The sequence below is a fragment of the Gavialis gangeticus genome, unplaced genomic scaffold (genome assembly GCF_001723915.1).
Source record: "Gavialis gangeticus isolate Ggan-Ray unplaced genomic scaffold, GavGan_comp1, whole genome shotgun sequence".
Classification (NCBI taxonomy): Eukaryota; Metazoa; Chordata; order Crocodylia; family Gavialidae; genus Gavialis; species Gavialis gangeticus.
In genome coordinates this window covers 21,598,403-21,605,590 of record NW_017729031.1, presented here as the reverse complement: position 1 = coordinate 21,605,590, position 7,188 = coordinate 21,598,403, and the positions used below count along the sequence as shown (strand labels likewise).

The following is a 7,188-nucleotide window of genomic DNA, read 5'->3' as shown; positions in this document are numbered from 1 at the left end:
AAGCTGAAATTTATGCAAGAACCGGGTGCAGCTGAGGTAAGGGAATCCATAAAGATTTTAGCTGCACATATGATCTTAATATTTGAAATAGAGCTGCTATGCACCATCCAAATACATCTTCCAGTCCTCCTCAGCTCCAGTCCAGGTGGCTCCTTTGGTTTTCCTTAGCAGGTCTAGCGAGGTCTAACTGTAACTGAGCCATCTGAAAGAACCAAATGGAATAGCAAATGTTTTTATCCTACTGCATGCTCAAATATGCAAATACTATAAATATGGGGAAAGGCTGAAGATAAATGCTTGGGATGAGCCAGTCTCTTTACAGTGCACTCTTTTCTTTATATTTCCTCATAGAAAAGAATTCCTTTTTGTGCTAAATAAGACATTAACCTGGCAACAGCACAGAAGAGTTTATTCAAATGTGGCAAATACATTTTCTGTTTATTGTAACAAGAGATGTCAGCCGTTCCAAGAAGAGCAGAACTAGGTATGGCCTTTCCAGAGATTATCCCTTATTTCAGGTGGCTGCTGAGACCAGCCCCATCCTGCACACACATTTTGTTTTACAGCAGGGGCAGGGACATCTAAAGACACTTGGTTTAGAGTTTTGCCAGCAGTTGACACCCTGGTGAGGTTGCTTCAGGGTTCAGCAGTGGCTACGGCAGGAGTGGGGTTCCAGCAAACTTCAGGACTACTCGACAATAGTGGGTTGTGTATCGTTTCATCAACCTGACAATACAGGATGGGAGAAAGAAAAGATCCTAAGTAATCCTTGATGTAGGAGATGTCTTGTTTTCTGTTTTTGTGGAAACCAAAAAGAACCTCCCTGGGCAATATACCTCAGTGATCAGTCTTTGGCCCCTCAGATGTAATTGCTACTCAGCAACAAATAGATTCTGCCATTTACAATGGCTTGAAAGACACCTTGGCTCTTATTTTAAACTCTATCACACATCAGTACTATCTTGGCCCATACACTTAAACTTTCTGTAGGGAGCGAGGATTTGCATTCAGACATGCATGCAGTGCACCGATTGAACGCATCTTTCCTTTAAGATATATACTTACCATCTTTCTTACTAAGTTCTGTGTTTCTGGTTCCACTGAGGTGCTCTTTTCCCCTCTTTCCAATGTGTCCTTAGGAAGTCTAAACATGGCATCCTTTTTAAAATCTAGAAGGAAAAAACCCAGCAAACAACATCACAAATGATTCATAGACATTAGGGCTGCAAGGGACCTCAGAAGATCATCGAGTCCAGCCCCCCGCCCGAAGGACAGGAAGTCAGTTGAGGTCGTAGGATCCCAGCAAGATAAGCATCCAATTTACCCGTGAAGGTGTTCAGTGTAGGTGCTTGAACCACCTCCAATGGCAGGCTGTTCCAGACCTTGGGGACTCGGACAGTAAAGAAATTCTTCTTTATGTCCAGCCTGAAATGGTCTCACAGTAGTTTATGACTGTTCGACCTCGTCATCCCTTGGGGCGCTCTGGTGAACAAATGTTCCCCCAGATCCTGGTGGTCACCCCGATAAACTTACAGGTGGCCATCAGATCACCCCTGAGCCTGCGCTTTTCCAGGCTAAAGGGCCCCACGGCTCTCAGCCTGTCATCATAAGGTCTGTTTTCCTGACCTCTGATCATGTGCATGGCTCTTCTCTGGACTCTCTCAAGCTTCTCCACATCCTTTTTGAATTGTGGAACCCAAAACTGGATGCAGCTATGGCCTCACCTAGGCTATGTACAAGGGGAGAATGATGTCCCGGGATTTGCTTGAGAAGCATCTATGGATGCAAGCAGATAACATGGAGAGTGTGACCTATGAAGACAACACTCACGCACCGAATCTAATTTCTGGATTAGTTTACACTTAATTTCGTTTAATTAAATGTGAAAACATCATGGGGTATGTACCTGTGAGGATAGCTTTTAATTAATGAACTTTAAAAAAAATCGGAATAAATTGGCAGAGGTTTAGAGCCAAAGCTAAAATCAGGATTTAGAATGGATTAGTTCAGCCGTGCAAGGCAGGCATGACAGTTTTACCAAGGACCAGCTCTGGAGAGCTTACTTGTGTTGGATAGCACCTTTTGCTATTGACTTCAACATTTCTATTAATAGAGTATTTTACTATTCAGCATGAATAGTTTCTTCTGGCCTATGCCTCTGCCATAATAAGTGCATCACAATTTTTTTCCCTTGTATTGCATGCATTTGATTTTTTTAAGCTCCTCTCTGACAGTCTCCCATCTGACTACGTTCTCTGAATGCCCACGTACACGTATGACCTTTCTTCCCACTATAAATATGAAGGTTGTTTATTCTCAGATTCCCCAGGAGAATTATAGCTTATTCTTTTCAGTAAGTCAAATTAAACAATTCCTCTGAGTTCTTTCTTTCACGAACCTGGAGATATCCCTCAGTCTCTTGACCGAACCCTCTCCCCCACTAACTTTTAAATCAGGAAAATAATAAATAAACATAAGATGTTCAAAGCCCATTTCACAACCATCCACTTAACATTCATACTTAGTAAAAGTCCATTGAGATCAAAGTTTATTAATTTAATTTTGAGAACAAAGTGTCCTCGAGATGGAAAGTGACAAGAATTTGTGTGATATCTCATTTCACCCACAAAAAATTTTGCCTCGTATTTCCTGGGCCATCATGGCTACAATTTCACTTCAACGTTACATTAGATAGACCCACGTTCTGGAAGATCTTTGTGAAGTGGAGAATGGGAAAAGGTAACATCACTACTCTTTCTCTTTATTTTTAATTCAGCATTAAAACTGTCAGCTGTCTGGAATGTAATTAGGCCATCTAACGCAGCCTGGATATGTAGATAAGACTCATTATTTCTATACTTGTCGATATTGCCACTAGGTGGCATTATCCATTAGCTGCAAGAGGTTTTGTCACCGTGTTGACATCTGCAGTTTCTTAAAGTAAAACAAGGTCCCTGTGGCGGCTTGTTGAAAAATGCAGAAGTAAAAGTATTGTAGTTCAAAAGTCATTTGACCTACTTACATTTCATTGTAACTCAGCCAAGCCCTACTGTATCAAATATAGATTACTCAAAGCAATGAGAGGAAGTCAGCTGCGGTGACATCAGCTGACCCCATATATAATGCACATTTTGTAATAAATCCCTGTTACTCTCGTTATAGTATTTAAGTTTAGAAAGTGGCCGTGTTTGATTTTCAGAGCCAGAAATAGTTTCAAGCGCTAGTTATATCGTTTTGTTCCACATTCAGTGATTCACTGCTGAAGTTTAGCTCTACATAAAGAGCACCAGATACCAGCAGGAATTTCATATGCCATACTTTTTTATTTAAGAGACAACAAAGGCTAGATTAGCAGAATAATTGGAAAATCAAAAGCCTGATTGCTTTGGTTGTGACTTTTCGTATTGCTTTACAGCTACTCATGGGAGGCACCATGAGAAAGTAGTCATGACTGCAAGCTATACACTTTCATCATGAACTTGATCTCCAGCAGACCATTCAAACTCACTGCCAACCAAGGAGAAAAAAGCAGAGTATGAACTCTGAAGAACGGAGTCCCCCAAGGGTCAATATATACTTTTCAATGTATATACCTCAGACTTCTCATATACATCATTGAAGCGATACGCGTACGCTGACAGTGTCACCATAGTAACCCAAGGCGTAGACATGGCAGAACTGCAAAAAACACTGAGTACTAACAAGGATCTCATGGTTAACTGTCTCCACAACCGGTGCTTAAAACTGAGCATCACCCTTCCACCTGGAGAATCGTTAAGCCACAAGCATGCTGAATATCAGAGTAGGCAACCACATCCTTCCCCATTAGCATACCCCAACCTACCCAGGAGTCACATTAAACCATTCCCTCACCTATAAACTTCACATCCCGAAGGTCAGCAGTAAAGTCTCTGCAAGGGTAGCTGCCTTACGATGTTTAGCTAGCACGACATGGATGTGGATGAAGTATACCTTGATTTTCGCAAGGCTTTGCTATGGTCTCCTACAACATTCTCACAGGCAAGATAAAGAAGTATGGGCTGGGTGAACGGACTGTAAGGTGAATAGAAAACTGGCTGGAGCATCCAGCTCAGAGGTTAGTAATCAATGGTTCAACATCTAGTTGGCAGTGGGTATCAAGTGGAGTGCCCCAACTGTCAGTCTTAGGGCCAGTTTTGTTCAAAATCTTCATCAGTGACCTGGAAGATGGGATGGATTGCACCCTCAGCAAGTCTGCAGATGACACCAAGCTGGGGGGAGTAGTAGATATGCTGGAGGATAGGGCTAAGATTCAGAGTGACCTTGACAAATTGGAGGATTGAACCAAAAGAAATCTCATGAGGATCAATAAGGACAAGTGCGAAGTCTTAAACTTAGGATGGAACAATCCTATGCACCAATACAGGCTGGCGGCTGAGTGGCTGGGCAGCAGCTCTACGGAAAAGGACCTGGGGGTGACAGTGAACAATAAGCTGGATGTGAGCCAGCAGTGTGTCCTTGTTGCCAAGAAGGCTAATGGCATACTGAGCTGCATTGGTAGGTGTCACCAAGCCTCGGTCACACCAGAGAGAGATGCTCACAGGGCTCGGTGTCTAGGTACTTTAAAGTATCTTGTTGGGAGCAGTGGGTTTTGCCCCTCCTGTCTCCGAGGGGAGACTGCCTCTGTCCTTACTCAGCCTCACTTGGCATGGCTTGGATGTAATGATAATAGGAAGATATAAGCTAATAGCAGAAACAGTTTCCTTCAGAATGGGACAGACTTTCCCACACCCCTCTTAGCTTGTCTCATGTGTGTTTTGTTACCTGGTCATCTGACCTTAGGGGCCACGTTTGGGTGCTCCTCTGCCCCTATGCTCCTGCTACATACTTCTAAGTCTATAATTAATTATAGTCAGGTCTGCACCTGGTGGCATGGCTGAAGGTGCTGGATTTGGCTCGTGGTATCCCCAAAAGTCCATTCCTTACTCATATGAAAAATAGTGAGCAGACAGGCTGCTTCTCACCCATCCATTGTCTGGCATACTCCTCTATCAGCTAGCTGCCCTCTCCCACTTCTCAGGAGTCTTTCAGGCTCATGGCTGGTTCTCTGGATCAGTCGCCAGCTGCCTCTACCACACAGCTGGAGCCGATCTCTCCCATGACAAGGAAGAACTGCTTTGGATCAGCTGGCTCCTGCCTCACCTGGGAGGCATCACAGGAGCCATGAACACACCCCTGAATAAACTGCAGACTTGAGCTGGCAGATACTTCTGATGCTGGCTTCCAGCTCAGTTGATCATCCCCTCTCCGCTGGGGATGACTGAAGCCATCGTCCTGGCTCTTGTGGTCCTATGCTAGAACTGAATGTAAGGTAAGTCCCCGGGCTCAACTGGGTGGAGCGAAGTAGTGAGCAGGGTTTCTTCCCTTCTCTTTCCCCTGGCTCTGCCACAGTAGGAGTGTTGCTAGCAGGTCAAAGGAAGTGATTATTCCCCTCTATTCAGCACTGGTGAGACCACATCTGGAGTCCTGTGTTCAGTTTTGAGCCTCCCACTACAGAAAGGATGTAGACAAATTGGAGAGAGTCCAGTGGATGGCAACCAAAATGGTTCAGGGCCTGGGGGACGTGACTTATGAGGGAACTGGGCTTATTTGGTCTGCAGAAGAGAAGACTGAAGCAGGGATTTAATAGCAGCTTTTAACTACCTGAAGGTGAGTTACAAAGAGGATGAAGCTGGACTGTTGTCAGTGGAGGCAGATGACAAAACAAGGAGTAGGTCTCAGGTTGCAACAAGGGAGGTTTAGGTTAGATATTAGGAAGAATTTTCTCACTAGGAGGGCAGTAAACCACTGGAACAGGTTACCCAGAGAGGTTTTGGGCTTTCCATCCTGGGAGGTTTTTAAGACCCAGCTAGACAAAGCCTTGGCTGGGATGATCTAGTTGGGAATAGTCCTGCTTTGAGCAGGGGTTGGACCTCCCGAGTTCCCGTCTAACACTAATTTTCTATGATTCTGTGACACGAGATTCTAACTTCAAAGTGCTCAGAACCACCGCACTTGCAATAGTAGATGTCCCAGCAAAATAATGTGCTCCTATATGGTCCAGAAGTTGTCACACTAAAAAGCTCAACATTGTACTTAGCAGTGCACTGAGACTCATAATAGGCTGCACAACTTACACACACAGATATACTCCCTGTATATATTAGACCAAATGATATAAGATATAACAACACTTCACAAGATGATCCTAACTTTATTACTGGCAATAGAAGCAAGAGGTGATGAAAATCAGCTGTTAACTGAAGACCCAAGCAATCTAGAAGAGACTGGGAAAGCTAAGCCAAACCTATGGGCAGCAGTGCAGTGAGCCAACCTCTGGTAAAGGTCAGACCTACTCCTACAGCATTTTATACCAATACCAAATGGCTCCCCCATTGGGCATGATCTTGACAGAGAAGCGTGGGTCAAGCTGAGCAAACTGAGATCTGGATATAGGTGCTTCAGAACATCACTTCACAAGATGAACACCTTGGATAGCCCCCTTTGTGAGCGCGGTGTCCAACAAACAGCACAGCACTTAATTGAAAGCTGCAATCTCTACCAATGCCCAGACAGCATAGATGGAATTTGCACATTGAGTGATAACACCAGACAGTGGCTCAGATTTGGAAGCTGATATCTGACACCATACGAAAGAAGATGCAGACTAATTTATTACTGCCAATGTAAATATGGGTAAGAGATCTATTAGTAGAGAGCCTCATCTTTTGACTCAAGTGGAACTGATATAAAGGCAAGTTTCCCATATAACCCACAACCCAGATGCATACTCAGATGTGCCTTTCAAGGGGAGGGAGGGAAGGGCAGAGTGAAAGAATAAGTGAACAAAAGTAGAAGTAATTTGTTGATTTTTAAATTAGGTTTATCAGGTATTTATTCCAGAGCAGGAGTGCTCAACCCCTAGCCTACGGGCCAAATCCGGTTTGCAGCTCTGTGCATCCAGTCCATGGGGCTCCCCACGAGTCCTGAAATTTGGTAGTGGGCGAATGCTGGAACTGCTATAGCTATAGCCAAATTTCCAGACCCATGGGGAGCCCTGGGCCCCACACACTGGATTGGGTGCCTGATCCCAGCGTGGAGAACCGAATGGGAGCAGTGCCAGGTCCCAGGCCACAATCTCAGCATTCAGGGGTGGAAACCCCTGGGGCC

The 7,188-nt window shown here is 44.4% G+C and overlaps 1 long non-coding RNA gene across 1 annotated transcript; it reads right to left on the bottom strand.

Annotated features, from left to right (window-relative positions):
• Positions 1 to 1,107: 1,107 nt before the first annotated feature.
• LOC109301726 lies at positions 1,108 to 6,584 on the bottom strand. The gene is made up of 3 exons (XR_002098588.1): positions 6,381 to 6,584; positions 5,211 to 5,214; positions 1,108 to 1,120 (listed from the first exon to the last, which is right to left on the bottom strand). It is a non-coding gene; the product is annotated as an uncharacterized LOC109301726 (long non-coding RNA).
• Positions 6,585 to 7,188: the final 604 nt, after the last annotated feature.